This window comes from Anabrus simplex, chromosome 2 (genome assembly GCF_040414725.1).
Source record: "Anabrus simplex isolate iqAnaSimp1 chromosome 2, ASM4041472v1, whole genome shotgun sequence".
NCBI lineage: Eukaryota > Metazoa > Arthropoda > Insecta > Orthoptera > Tettigoniidae > Anabrus > Anabrus simplex.
This window is the reverse complement of record NC_090266.1, coordinates 1,012,676,044-1,012,692,074: the sequence shown is the minus strand read 5'-3', so window position 1 is coordinate 1,012,692,074 and position 16,031 is coordinate 1,012,676,044.

Genomic DNA, 16,031 nt, shown 5'->3' with positions numbered 1-16,031 from the left:
AAATTATGGATTCACTCGAACTACTGGAAAGTTATAGGCTTTCTGTGAACGCGACATGCGTATTCTGAATAGTCACAGTCTTTAATGAGGATAAGAATCAAAACACAAGTCCCAGTGCAGCACTTGGGAAGTACTGCATATTTCACATTTAAACGTAATGTTGAACGTCCCCCAAGTTTCACTTCTTTTACAAGACGTAAATTCAATGAGGCACTTGGGAAAACAAGTCATATCGTTCACCCGAAAGTTTATGTTGGTGGGGCACAAATTCATCCTACACTTTCGGAAAATTTCAATGTTTCAGAAATTGATTCACAAAATACAAGTTCGAATAAGTTCGAAACGTAAGTTCAATGTGGTAAACAACACTTGTGAAAATTCAAAGTCCTTTCAATCGTCGTCGAGTAACTAAAGTCCCTATGTGGCACTTCAAAAAAAATAACAAAGTTCCAATGTGTCAAAATATTAAAGTCCCAACATGACACTCGAAGAAAATAAAGTTCCGATGTGTCAAAATATTAAAGTCACGACACTCGAAGAAAATAAAGTTCCGATGACAATGTTCCAGTATGTCACCTTAAGAAAATAATAAAGTCTTACCGCGACACTTGGCGAAAATAACTAAGTTCCAATGAAACGCTTCGGAAAAATAACGAAGTTACTATGTGGCACTTTAAGAAAATATCAAGGTCCAATCACGACACACGAAAAATAACAAAGTTCCAATGTGTCAATATGGCAGAGTTCCAACACGATGCACGCAGAAAATAACAAAGTCCTAATCACGACACACGAAAAATAAAAAGTTCCAATGTGTCAATATGACAAAGTTCCAACGCGATGCTCGCAGAAAATAACAAAGTCCTAATCAGGCACTTCAAGAATATGATAAAGTCCCTACACAACACTTAGAGAAAATACCGAATTTCCAATACTTGGATTTCGAAGACTGTCAACTAGAAGTTCGACACACACAATACTCCTCCTGTCACCCGTGTCACAGAGACGGCGGAGTGACAGATACTGAATTCGTAGTCGGGTGGTCCTCATTTTATACCCGTTCGCGTGGAAGTGTCTAGAATCCGGGTATTATCTACCCTTATAACTCCTATAATACTCGGTGGATTTTCTTGAAATCTTGACAGATTACGTCCATTGTATTGGTTTTTAAGATGGCAGTGTCGAAATAGCGATAAAGTAGCGCAAAATGTACTTTTGAGGGTAAGCTGGAACATTACCATATGTGGTCGCGTATAGCTGGCTTACGGCGGCCACGTCACTCGCTGGGTACGTCACTGCGTTCGGCGGGCTGCCTACCTTCCGCCTCGCGCGAAGTTCGGACTTCTCTCGTAGCGGCGTTCCCGGTACAATATGGAAGAGAATAAAACATTAATCAAACTCATTATTCAAGCAAAATTTGGAAAACTTGCAGGTATTTGGGTGATTTTCATTTTTAAATAGTTTTAACTACGAGGAACTTGAAGCATACCTTATGTTTGCTGTTGTAGGCTACTACAATTATGTAATGGGTATCATAAAATAGATAAAAAGGTTAGGAGCTCACACAACACAATCTCATGCCATGAAATTGCATGTAAGTTGATTTAAATTCAAAACATAGAATTGGATGCGGTATGAACTGATGCTATGTGGTGCGTTAGGTTAAATAGAGTACGGATCTCTCTTGTACGTGTGAACAATCAGTTTGGAAGTTGGCCAGCCACACACCATTAAGCATCGATTGATGCTATTAAAAGAAATTGGCTCTGTAGTACCCAATATGACGCGGTTTTAACAAATTCAAAACAATAAAACAATTCCCCTAAGTTTTTAATTAGATTTCCAATTTTTCCGTTAAACAACCTGCATTGCAGGGCGGGATACACCGGCCTCTGACATCAATCAACCAGTGAGCAGAGAGTCATATCACGAAACTAATAAGATAAACCTATTTGTCTTTACTAAAACCATAAAAAATATTCACTCTGCCATGCTGTTTTATAATGAAAGTTGATCGGTGATGGAGTTCTTATGAACGATCACTTCCTAGGAATGTACCTTAAATCTCTACCTTCCTAGTCTTAGCATTTTTCTACCTCACTGTCATTGAAACGTAAGTGAGTTAACGCCGTTAAATCATAGTGAATGAAACAGCCAACTCATATCATAGTACATCACTGAGGAAAACGTATGTGCGTTGAGGCATCGTGCAGAGTTAAATTGTAGGATGAAGGTGCTTGAATTTAAAATAGAAGAATCATCCAGTGGATGAGACGTTAACACTCTTATATATAAGGTTGGATCAGATGAAAACGGATCAGTGACCACAGAATGAAGTCAACAAAGTTTATTTCAAAAGTAATCTTTTCCCCAAACGGTGATATGGAAGATATGGAAGTCGCATAGTGATAGATCAGGGCTATACCACAAGTGGTCCGTTGAAAGAAATGAAAGGTCGGCGCTTCTACTCGAGCTATGAAATCTTGGACAATGTTCGCAACTGGCTTCAATCTCAACTAAAGGGGCATTACGAGCAAGATATTCACAGATTGTTGAAATGGTGGAATAAGAGTTTAATTTCGAATTAAACATTCTTGATTTCATATTAAGTTGTCTGTTTCGTCTTCATTTGATTCGTCCTTATACTTAGGTCTGGGAGTTTTTCGTGTTCTAAACATTACATTATTTTAGGTATATCTCTTTAATAATAAATTATTCGTACTAGTTTTCCAGAACCCACCAATTATTTCCTACAGCTTTACTATTTCATTTTCACTGATTTAATTTGCTGTTCCTCAGAGATAATTTTGTACAGTGGCACGCGCTCCTCTATACCTACAAAGAGAAAGTTTATCAGTTGATTTTTATGTGAAAACTAATCTATGAAACCATTCAACCTATTTCAGTCACTTAGATATCTTGTTTCTTCCAGATTATTAAAGACTATTTTATAGTTACGCTAGCATATGAGGGGAGCATGTAATAAAAAATGCAGGTCAAGTTACAATATGAGTATGTATGTTCAGTCCGTCAGCGATTCCGCTGGTGGGATCCTCAACAGGTCTGCCATCAGCTGTCATAGATGGCCTAGGCATCACTGAAGAGGCGTACTTGGGAAATGAGAAGTGAGGCAGTTTCCCGTTGCTTTCCTCACGATATGAGTGCGTCTAGCATATTTTCAAGTGCTGGCTGAACTCTTAGTCCACCTACCACATCAAGTCTCCTTAAAATTCAGTTTTCTACAAAAAATGTATATGGTTTTTCTTCCTAGTTCTAGCAATTCTTTCAGGATAAAAGCCTTTCTGTATTTTGGTGCATGCTCTATCCGATAAAATCCATAATAATGGGGACACTCTTAGTTGTATCGAATAACGAGCATGATTGCTGAATTTTGATAAAATTTTCTACGAAAATAACAATATGAATTTTCTTGTTAATTCGAATTTGCCGAATAACTCCACTTTTACGTGTTGAAGGACAATTTTGAGCATACAACGCGGAAGGCTCATAAGTCGAGCGTGGTATAGCTGGATGGATTAGGGTTAAAATCGTCGTGTACCCATAAATACATGTACAGTTCCTCGGCTGCGGGAGTCGTCACATTAGTGGATGCAGAGTCTGATAAGAGACATGCAACCTTACAGAGGTACGTTATTATTGGGAAGTTCACTATTACTATCATTAGTGTTTGAATTCAATTTTGAATTCAGATTTAAGTGTAGGTGAAGCCGCGAATACTAACAGTTATTCGTTTAAAAATTTGTGTGAGGAAAAAATAAAATTATGTGTGAAATAATTAATTATTCTGTTTATTTATTTATTTAAACATTGCCTTTTACACACATTACCTACGATTACAAAAGACAGTAGGTAATAGACACATAGAGCATAAAAATCATAAAAAGTTTTAAAAGGTTAAACAGTTTGAAGAAAAATAAAATAAAAGGGAAGAGAACAAAACGAAATAAACAAAATGAGTCCGTCTTTCTGACAAACAGAGCATCTTCGTGCAAACCCTAATTGGGTTTTAAATGGTAATAAGTGTATTAATTAATATTACCAGTGAAAAAGAACTACAGTAATAGGAAATTGGCTGGGGTCCCTGTAAGTTGAAATAGGCATCAAATGCATTGTTCGTGGATGAAACACAACAGAATAACTGAGTGTGTTCATCGATGTGCAATAGCTTATTTGAGTGTGGCTAAGAGATTTGTACAATATTGTAACACACTCAAACGTTTCATGAACCAATCTGTTTAAGTCCTGGAATTGGTAAATCCTGGGATAGTTTCGAGTAGTTTAGTAGAGTGTGGAAACACTATACACACGTAAAGTTACTAATGCTAGATCATTCTACGATGAAACCTTTGCTAGTGCTACATGAATTTTTACTAGTATCTGGAAGAAGAGAATACATTGATATCTACGAAACCATCAGTCAAAATATTCGTCTACGAATTACCGCAAAAAAATAGATCGCAAAAGTCTCAATTTCAATAAATTTACCAACAGATTCCCAATGAGTATTCCCAGCTGACAGCAATATCCGGAATGCACGCTGGCAGTGCCGTTGAGTAAGTAGTGTGAAATGATGTATTTTCGTATAAGTCTGGTGGTGGCGTACGTTTTACTACGATGAAATGAATGCAGATATTTGCGTTGTGCTAACAACACAGTTTTAAAGTAACAAACGTTAGAACAATCTGTCATACACTAAGAAAGATGACTTCTCTACCTCTCCTGCTTACAACAGAAGTCACAAGGAAGGGACAATTTGGTTTTGAGAAGTTCTTAACTCGCTTACTTACTTGAAAACACACTAATCTGAATTTAAAATGGAAATTATGAAATATCTGCATTTAAAATGGAAAATATGAAAATTAATATTCATTAAATAAAATACAAAATCGTCGGACCTTGTACTCACACTTACTTCTTACCTGCTTACTTACACATACGTTATTTGATGGGCGCCAGCTGCCACTCAGTGCAACAATAACAGAATGAGAATCTTGACTATCTATAGGGTGTGGGGTAATAAGCTTACTTATGACAATATACCATATAAGTTCTGGAAAAAGGAGAATGGCGTTCGGTTTCCCCATTAAATTTGAGGTTAAGAAATTTTACTGTATAAATGAAACGAAAGATTCATTTGATAGAACAAAAATATTCTTGAATTTGTATATAAAAATAGTAAGCCTTGTTGCGATGAAACAGATGAGAATATGAAATTATGACATTACAACTGAAAGAAACTAGGCACGAATTTGAATTCTTCTTGACTGGACATTTAACAATTTATACGAAATATATCCCTCACTGTTTCACTTGACTGTACCTTCAACACTCTGAGTGTAATTACGACGTATTCCTTAGATCTGGTGTTTACTGTAGATGTGTCATGCCTAATTTGTGACTGCTTCTTCTCCATACCATGTGACCTCTTTGTAAGTCTGTATGGTATGACTTCTTTGCAAGTGTGTCCTTCTATGACTCCATCAGTTCACCATCCGCTTCTTCTCCACCTTCCATTTAACTATTGACTCCCGTTGACTGACTGAGGCCACTCCATCTTCGTTCACTTAATGGCCGACTGTGCCTGTCCTTCCAGTAGAATAATGACTGACGCTACAATATGCAGCCACCTTTTATAGACGTTAGGTTGACGCACCTATGTAATCTCCAGAAATAACTATTATCGACTCCCACCTCGCGACAAGTGTTGCATACAATGGTGAAATATCCCAGGGCTCCCTAAGTATCTAAGACCGTGAGCGCACCGCTAAATGAGCACGATGACGTTGCAATGACGTAGCGATGACTCTGCATTTACTCCACCAGTATTGCACAATGTAGCAATGTTATTTCCAACATCTGATATATAACAATTCTCACTGTACATGTCTTGAGTGTTATTCTACACACACGTATATATTCATACATTTAACTACAATCATGCAAGCGACAAGCATTGCAGAATAGAACTGAACAAGAATGATAATACAATAATAGTAATCTCACAGATAAAATAATAATAATACGGACATAATAATAATAATAATAATAATAATAATAATAATAATAATAATAATAATAATATCTCAGATAAAATAATAAAAATACAGATATCATCTTGTAACGAGATTTGAACCGTTACAGTTTCTACTACAATTTTCCCCTTGAGACAGTCAGTTACTTTACTGACAGCAGTACACGTACTTTCTGCTTTTCTTTCTTATTGCATAGTAACTTCCTTAAAACTCGTAAGCTATGAAGAACAATACAATTAAGATTTTTTAACCAGAAGATGAGTTCGCATTGCTGTTAACCAACGCGTAATATTGTACGTAGTATGATAGTATATCAAAACACAATCTCATGAACCTGCAAAATTGCTTATAAAATATTTTGACAATTAACAAATTAACACCAACTGTATCAAATTGAAACAGGATTAAATATTTTATTCAGCAATTTGTTTGCTTACGAGCACAAATTGTCATATTAGGGAGTATTTTAGCAATTGTGCTAAGTCATTTGTGTACGTTTTTTGTAAAATTTACATCCCATCTTAAACATTAATATTCTGTTAAAACTTACGATCAATGGATGATTTGATTTTATGGATGCTAGATTTCTTAACGTTGTCAGTTTAACGAGTGACTTGGCTGCATTGTACACCTCGAGAACATGTAAGCTTACAACCGAAAAAATAATGGATACGGTATTACCTTCAGCTTCCGTGACTTCCCATATTTACACTAGGAAAATATTGTAGCAGTACATAATGACTACCACGTCCATTACATTTCCAGTTCTAGCCTATTTACCTCACACATTCACCCACTATTTTGTAAATGCAAAAATAAGTAATTAAAATGTCGTAAACTTAGAAGGAAAACCTGCTATTGTGTAAATTTCAATGATTTTATCTCCAATGTCCAGGATGGTAACTAAAATAATGGAGTAAGAATCATATATCATATTTGTGGGTTGAGCAAATGAGAGTTTATTTAAAATATTCAGGCTTCCCTAATTTCTATTCTAACTACAACTATGTGAGTACGTCCTCGTACCCCCAGTTTCCGATAAGCTCATCATGCAAACTCCGCTTCAAGTATTTGTATACGGCCAGACATTAATTTCTATTTCGGCGCGGTCCATTGCTTAACGTGCAGTCTGCAACTAACAAGTATGTGTGGAGGCCTCTTTACTTGGTAGATTTATTGAAAATCACTACTGTGTGTGTTAGAAAGCAGCCAGTCAGGCTGCTCCAATTCGCGTCTTCTCCAAATAAAAATTGACTGGTTTCCCCGGTGTGCAGAGCTTAGTATAGCTCTTCGTTCTCTGTGTATGGCTACTAGAATTTCAATGCTAAATACCGGATGCCCCAAGATTTTGACGGTGATATAATGGAGGATGTTTCGCCGGGCCATATGACCACGAGCAGAGGAAGTAAGGGAGATGCAGAGTGGATAACGTTCACGACAAATTACGTCCATTGTAATTTCCCTGGTGGGACGAGTCCCAGCCTCTCTCGTGTCATTGCCGTATCCTATCACAGCGTGAATTTGTTTATTTTCAGATTACCACGCGGAACGCGAGAGTCAATGCATATGTTGACACTCGTTGTTTATTGCTGAAGATAACCAAAAATGCATGTGTTACAAATTAAATAGAATATTGGTCATGAAATGCAAACAACGTAATAACTATTGAAGCTTCAATATAATAAATATAAGAACACGTGTTCTAGTGTTTGCCTAATTTTACTCCAGAAAGTTCAAGATGTTTCCCCTTGATACAGTGAGTACCTCCTTCCTAGTCTTCCTGAATTTTAGTGTAACGTAGAAATAGATATTTATTGAGAAGTGCATTTTATTTCTTACAATTTTGCTTTACATCGCACCGACACAGATAGGTTTTACGGCGACGATGGCATAGGAAAGGGCTAGGAATGGGAAGGAAATGACTGTGGTCTTAATTGAGGTACAGCCTCAGCATTTGCCTGGTGTGAAAATGGGAAACCAGGGGAATACAATATTCAGTGCTGACGACAGTGGGGTTCGAAACACAAGTTCAAACGTAAGTTCAGCCATGCGGGCGAGAAGAAAAAATATTGAAGATGTATAAATATCGCAGAGTGTATTTCATTTACTACTAAGACGAAAGATAGATCTACTCTACCCGCTATATCCCTACCAAGACAGCAAATGGACAAGTCCATGATGAATGCAAGAGTGATATAAATTCTGATTATAGGAGGTCCTCGAAATCTAAACATAATGCCGTGCCGTTCTTTCCATGCAATACAGATTTCTCAGAGACGAGATTAAAATCGACTATAATAACATGCTGGAAATAAGAGAGATATCTTCACAAGTTATTGCGCAGAGAACGTCCGAGTACGGTATTTGTGAAAGCCTTGACCGACAGTGCTATATCCGAACCTGACAGAGACAGTTGTTCTCAGAACCTAGTAAGGCTTCTTATATGTGAAGCCGTAGTGTGTGATGTTATGTTCATTCGTCAAGTAATTTCTCGTGTGTGTCGATGCCTTACAAAGTGTTAGATTTGTTCGCCGAAACAAAAGTGAACATGAAGGCTTTGGAAGGAAACACATAGAGACTGATTTTTACTCTATATTAATTATCATTGATAATCCGCATTATTTTATCAAATCTGAACGAATAAATATAATATTATCTGCATTGATTTCATCCCATGAACCAGGATTTGTCATCATTTGCACTGGAAGGACAGTTTAGAACATTCTGGAATGTATAGGTTAGCAGGTGAAGACAAAACACCTGTTCAAGAGTTATCTAGTGGCAACTTTGACATAACTAATCTTTGCTTCCCTTATTGTGGGAAAATATTTATATTCTGACCGTTAGTGAATAGAATTACGATGAACTTTCTTTATAAAGAAAAGTTCTTATAAAATCGACAAATATTTCAAGAGACTGAGGTTTACGGTGGAAGGAGAACTTGTTTTCAGCATCGTAAGCAAAATTAACTTACCAACCCGCAACCACAGTCCGAAGAACTGGATATCACGAGTTTCTGGCTGCTTTTCACAATGCATCATTTAAGTACCAGTAGAGATGATCTGATGGTGTTAATGATTATGCTGAACTAAACCTGACAGGTGACGACAAATACGGCACAGGGTAGGGGGCCCTATATCCGGACGATTCAGATGTTTTTGGATATAGCACGTAGCAGTAAATATTCCTACCACTGAAATATCTATAGCTTCATAGTATATGCTTTAATAATACAAGTGCAGTTAATGATATTTATTTGGGCCGATGACCTGCGATGTTAGGCCCCTTAAAATATCAAGCAGCAAGCAATAACATTTAGATAATATTACATACTTACATAAACACAATATTTTAAAAGTGTATTGAAACACGTCTTATAACTGGAAGAAATGCTCTTAAATCCGGACATCACTGAAACGTAGTGTACCAATTCCCGGACTTCATATTCTTGCCAGTTATGACGGTTTCGTTCCCAACTATTCAATTTAACACGTGTACGGTAGATCACTATTTACATTTCATGTTGTCTTACAACACATTTGCCACACACGAACACCTTTCATGCTGTTCCAACACATACTTCCGCATTGAATCCATGATCACATTCGTGCAGAAACGTCACTGAAATAATCAATACCACACAAACCACATAAACATGTATTGTCCTTGTAATTTCTATTTAATTTTTCGGGACGGGGATAAGGTAGAGCCTCATTTGCCCTCTATCATGGACACACCTCCCTAACCAAAGCTGGTCAGCCCTGAAGGTCATATCAAATCTGTCCTGTTAAAAGTACTAAATTGCCTGATAACGGTACCTGGTTAGGGATCAGTCGTCATGAACGCAATACACAATGGGTTTAGAGAAATTGCTTGAGAGGGTGAGTTTCACTTGTAGCTGTATCTTCTTCATTCCACCTGACATTCGAATAAGAAGCAAGTGAGTGACACCGTGTGATTGCGGGGTAGGAGGTGCGAGGGGTAGCCTAAGCATTGTTGCCACGCATATGCCTACCGCAAGTCTCAAGGCCTGACAATAAACGCCCGTTCCGTGCGTGGGGACTCTTGCGATTTGATGTGTTGTTGTGAAGTTTCGAAGTGGTAGTTCAGTTGTGCTTTACTTATACATTCACTATACATAATGCATAATGAACAGCTTAGTAATGAACATGGAACTGATTTTTCTGTCGCGACTAATGTTTGTAATGAGTACAGTATCAGTTACTCCTGCCGTACCTACAACCTGCCGGACTTCGCGTCAGACGCAGATAGTATCTTACATTTACTGTGTAATTTCGTTATCTGAGAATGTATCTACAGCGCTACTGTACTTACATGTGAAGAAAAATCAGATCTCTTTATCTTGGGCACCCCTCTAAGTAGATTTGATAGTTTGCGAACCAATGTTTTCAAACGTAAAGAGGTAATTATATGTAATAATTATGTCTTTACATATGTTGTTGGTGCCTTTCACTCTACAATTAAACCACTTTGAATATATTGTCAGTATGCTTTGGTATCTGGAAATGGGAACAACCGAGCGTCCGTAAATAGGAACAAGTCTCTCCATCATTCACATTTCGCGCCATAATCACACGTGGCTTGACCTACATATTACCACCCACACATTGCCTTGTTAAACCTTTTCTCTTCAATACTACCGATTATCTTACTCTCAGATTGTACATTTTCTCAATGTAAGTGAAACGAAAGATCAAAATAAATATACAGTCGAGGTAAAGTATAGGAGGCGTGTCTTACCGCGTTTCCTTTGATATTGTCTGGAGAAAGAACCGCGCGATTCCTGCCATTCACTACTGTTTCACTCTACTGCAAGAGGGTGCTTCCATCCAGTTAACTGTTTCGAAAACACATCCCACCCTTATTTCAAATATAAACCACATAGCCATTACGAGTGTCCGCAAATAGGAGCTGCCCGGGTTACAGTCCCCCTACCCTAAATACCTTGAAAATTGTATTTACAGATTCATAATATATTTTGCAAATAGGGCAATGATTATAGTTAAACATGATTGTGAATTTCAATATAAGGTGTTTTTTCCCTTACCGGTGTTAATTGAGAGAGCGTGGTTACATTCAAGTTCTTTTAATTTATGACATGAGAGATTTACAGATTCAATGTTTACTAATACCTATGATTTGAGAAATAGGGGTCAGATTGACCTTCAATATTCATGATATGTCTAATTTGATTGAACTTTCATTATGATGATTATGGATTATTAAAAATCATAAGATAAATTACATAACAGTGGGCGAATGACATTAGAGTGATTAATAGTAATTCAAAATCCAATGAGTAAATATGTGTGAGTGTATGTAATATTATTGTTAATTTTAGCCATCAGGCTAATGAATGAACACTAAAATTACGAGATCAGGCCAATTTAGAATTTATTATCTATTTTTTGTGTAGCTCTCGATGATTTTTCATATTTAGCCGAGTGGAATGGATAACAATTTGGTTAGTGAGTCTATAAAGCTAAAATTCAGAGACTGATAATAAGTGAATTCGTTGCGAATTTTGTAAAATTGACGTAGGAACTTGAATGTGTATATATTTATTGTACAGTCATGAATGGATGATACGATGAAAATGATGATTGTTGTTTAAAGGGGCCTAACATCTAAGGTCATCGGCCCATTGACGATACGTGTATGAGTGTACTATAACACGAGATGTTTATAAAATGTAAGCGATAGTTCCTTTCAAGTGATCCCTCTGTGTCATAAATACCTGATTATCATGCAACCTTAACCCAGTAAATCCTGAGTCCCTCTCATGTTGTCTCCTAAACTCATAAGGGCACATTACTATGAAATTTACATTGAACTTGTGTCTTTATTTTTTCTATAATAGCGCGCCAAATAGCCAATACTTTCAGTACGCCTATTTCTAACTTCAGTGGATTTGATATTTGTGAAAGTTATGTACAAACTATTGTAACCTATATTCAGTAATATGATGTTTTCAGAACAATAGCTTTGTTTCCTCTCTACCGTTAGCGGATATATATGTTTTCATGGTGAATCCTAAGAAGCTTAGTTTGAAACTATAAGGAATTTAAGTAAGCCTTGACCACGTCTAAGAACCAGATTCATCGATCGTAATTTCATTACATTTGCGAAAGGTAAGGTGAAGTAAGGGTTTATTCTGCCCGAAGGCAGTTCCGAACCTCCGCAGAGCTGTGCCTGAGCCGGAGTTTATGTACGGTAGGGTGGCCAGTTCCTTTCCGCTCCTCCATTCCCTTATCCTCCACCACCAACAGCACGTGGCAACCCTTCAAAATCTTGACCACGCCCAATGTTTCTTAACTTCGAAGATCTCACGGGATCCGGTGTTTCAATACGGCTACGGCCGTTGGCTACATTTGTAAAGTGCTGATTCCATACCCGATGAAGCGATCTACAGTGAAATTTGTATGGAAGCACAGTAATTACAGAATGAAGATACGGTGCAAATCTATGCTTTAATAATAAGATACGTACCACATTCTGTAACCGAGCGCTGCATTGAAAAATTGAAATCAGACACAAGTCCATAAAACTTGTCAAAATTATTGGTACCCATATTATTGTTGTTATTGTTCTGGTTAATACAGCGCTCGTCAATTGTTTACTGTTTAGTCGTACTACAACAATTTTGAAATCAAGATTTATAGTGACATTATTATAAACAGTTGTAAAATCGAATAGTTCATTTTAAGGAACTTCTGGGAAAATTTTCGTTTTAACTTTCAATTGAAATCACACAAATTGGATGTTGAATATTTCAGAAAACAAGTTATTGAATAAATTAGCGTTTGATATTGTTTACATTAATATCACGATTGGAAATTTTATCAGTTCACGACGAGCACTCCAGACTACCTACTCTTCCTCCCCATCCTCTGCCACACCGTAATAACGCATATTCCTCCCTTGATCTAGTGGGAGGAGATAGCTAAGCTACGCAGATGAGTTGGCTCTGCCTGGCTGAAACTATGGTGTTGATGGACATGACGATAATTATTACTGTTGTTTAAGAACCAGATTGGCAAGTAAGCCTTGTCACAATGATGCGATTGAGCAGTTGGTGAAATACAAGAATGGGTAATCCCATCACACCGACACAAATCCTAAAGCTAGCTCATCTCACATTCTATGTCTGCAGCAAACTTGTATCTTCACCACAGATTTTCATGCGGATCACGAAATCAATTCATTGTATTCTTCCGATATTTTCATCCTGTAAGGATTCTCACTCAAAGTTATTTAACTAGTATTTCAATGAAAAGTATACACATTTTTTTGTAGTGAAAGGCATGTGTCCACCCCTGTAGTGTAGTGGTTAGCGTGATTATCTACCACCCCCGGAGGTCCGGGTTCGATTCCCGGCTCCGCCACGAAATGTGAAAAGTGGTACGAGGGCTAGAACGGGGTACACTCAGCCTCGGGAGGTCAACTGAGTAGAGGTGGGCTCGAATCCCACCTCAGCCATCCTGGAAGTGGTTTTCCGTGTTTTCCCACTTCTCCAGGCAAATGCCGGGATGGTACCTAACTTAAGGCCACAGCCGCTGCCATCCCTCTTCCTTGCCTGTCCCGTCCAATCTTCCCATCCTCCGCAAGGCCTCTGTTCAACATAGCAGGGCGAGGTTATCCCCAGTTGTATCCCCTGACCGAGTATCTGAAGCTCCAGAACACTGCCCTTGTGGCGGTAGAGGTGGGATCCCTCGCTGAGTCCCAGGGGAAAACCGACCCTGGATGGTAAACAGATTAAGAAGAATAAGAAGAAGAAGAAGAAGAAAGGCATATTCATGTATAGTACGCGCACCCTTTAGCGATACATAAACACCCTAGTGCTAAAACGGTCGACTTCGGGTTTCTTCGAGATTTGTATTGGCAACCTTTGGAATACAAACTACGAATCGCTTATGCATCGCTGTGCGACATCTGGCGCGCACTTTACGTACTAGTAATGCTGTTGTTTACACAGCAAAGCCAAACTATAGAATTCATTCTAGGAACAAGATTCGCACCGAGAAATGTTATATAATATTAAATAATGTATATGCGACACAGTTGTTGGCGTAAAATAATAAATGTTCAGAAAATTCATATCGATCGATCATATTATCGATTCATTTCCGATTTCATTTCCATTGAGTTGACAGTATAGCCGTTTAAAGTAATATCGCTAAAAGGTGCGCGGACTATATATACCATGCTTAAAAATCACATTTAAAATTAGTGATAAATTTTACCTGACTATTAAATTCATCAAGCAATTGTATACCAGATTTGATATTGATAGCATTTTCTAAGAAGCATGTCTATTCTCCACAACATGACATCGTATTTTTCTAACAGCAGAACTCTCATTCATTTACTTGACCTCGGCACTTTAATTTTGTATACTATAGCCCCGTGTTTGAACTGTTTGTTTCATATATCCCCACATTAGTCTTCTGTCTAATGGCGTTAAATACGGTGGCCTAGCGGGCCAGGAGACAGATCTTCATCCTCTACTTAGCCATTTTCTTGGATGTGTCTCGTTCAGCTCACGCCCATTGTGGTGGAGCTCCGTCCTGTTGAAACCACATCGTTAAGCCTTCTTCAAACGGCATATTCTCTACCAGATGTGGGAGTTCAGGGCGTAGAAACTGCAAGTGGCGTGCGCCGGTTAAGTGGCCCTCAAAGAAATACGGTCCAAGGTTCCACATTACAGTCTCTCCCCATTGCAGTTGGTAGGCTGCCTGTCGCACCCTGAACGGATTGTCAGATTTCCAACAGTGCATGGTTTGGCGGTTGATGGTAGCATTATTGAGGAATAGTGATTTATCCAAGAGCAGGCATTTTTACAGGAATGGTGCATAATTTTTAAGATTTCCTAAAATCCACTAACAAAAGCTCATCGGAGATTCGAAATTCCGCCCATTGAGCTCCTCGATTAGCTGTAGATGGCAGGAGTCCCGTCACCTACCGTAATGGAATAGTAAATGTTACGGAGATATCGTGGAGAGCAGAGGTGAAAGAAGCTGCGTGCATGAATGGGTGGATATGAAACAGTCAGAAGATAAATTAAAAACTTTAAAATTGGCAGTTTATTTCCTTTCTAAAGAGTTTTCATTTTTTAAGTAATACTTTACAATAAAATGACAAAATCAGGTACAATTTTAGGTCGGGAGTTAGAAGGAAAATCTAGAATAACCAGATAACAATTTTACAGGTTGAGCTTGAAGCTCCCAATTACAAACGTTACCTGAGCACTACTGCTCCATTCAATTAACTCTCAACGAGATGGATCTCCCAATTTTTACATTAGAAGGAAGAGCATCCTTGCTCTACAAATTTACACTTAGAAATCTATATTCGAAAATTTACACTTCCCAGGCCTATCAAAGGCACAACCTACATTTAACAAAATTAAAAAGTAATCACTGTCCTAACTGCTCAACAGTCCAATAAATTTAACATGAAATAAGTGAGATAGAGTTTAACAGGAGTAAAAAGTATCCATTCTACATGGCCTTCGGTAAAAAACAAAAGGTTAAAATACTGGCAAAAAATCCAGAATGGTAAGGAGGTAAACTCTTGCACTCCTAGAAATTTAAAAAACTGTTCAATACGACTTTGACCCGACGTTACAGAGGCTGAGCCTGTACTACGGAGGTGACCAGAAGGAGAAAAATATTTAAGTTGCAGAAATTACAAGATAGATTTTAAAGATTAGCAAGTCACAGTAACCTCAAGGTCAAGTTAAGAGGGAATACGAGAGGGTACCTCACTTTCTATTTCCTAATTTCGGTTGCGTTATTTCGACTTGTTTGAACTTTACATTTAAAGTTCGAAATTTACATTTTAGTAATTAGGGTTACATTACAAAAGAAATTAAACCTTCCCTTCGGGCTAGCTTTGAAAGTGTTCTTCTTCCTCTTCTCCTTTCGCTACCGCTTTTTCCAACACCTGTGGGGTTGC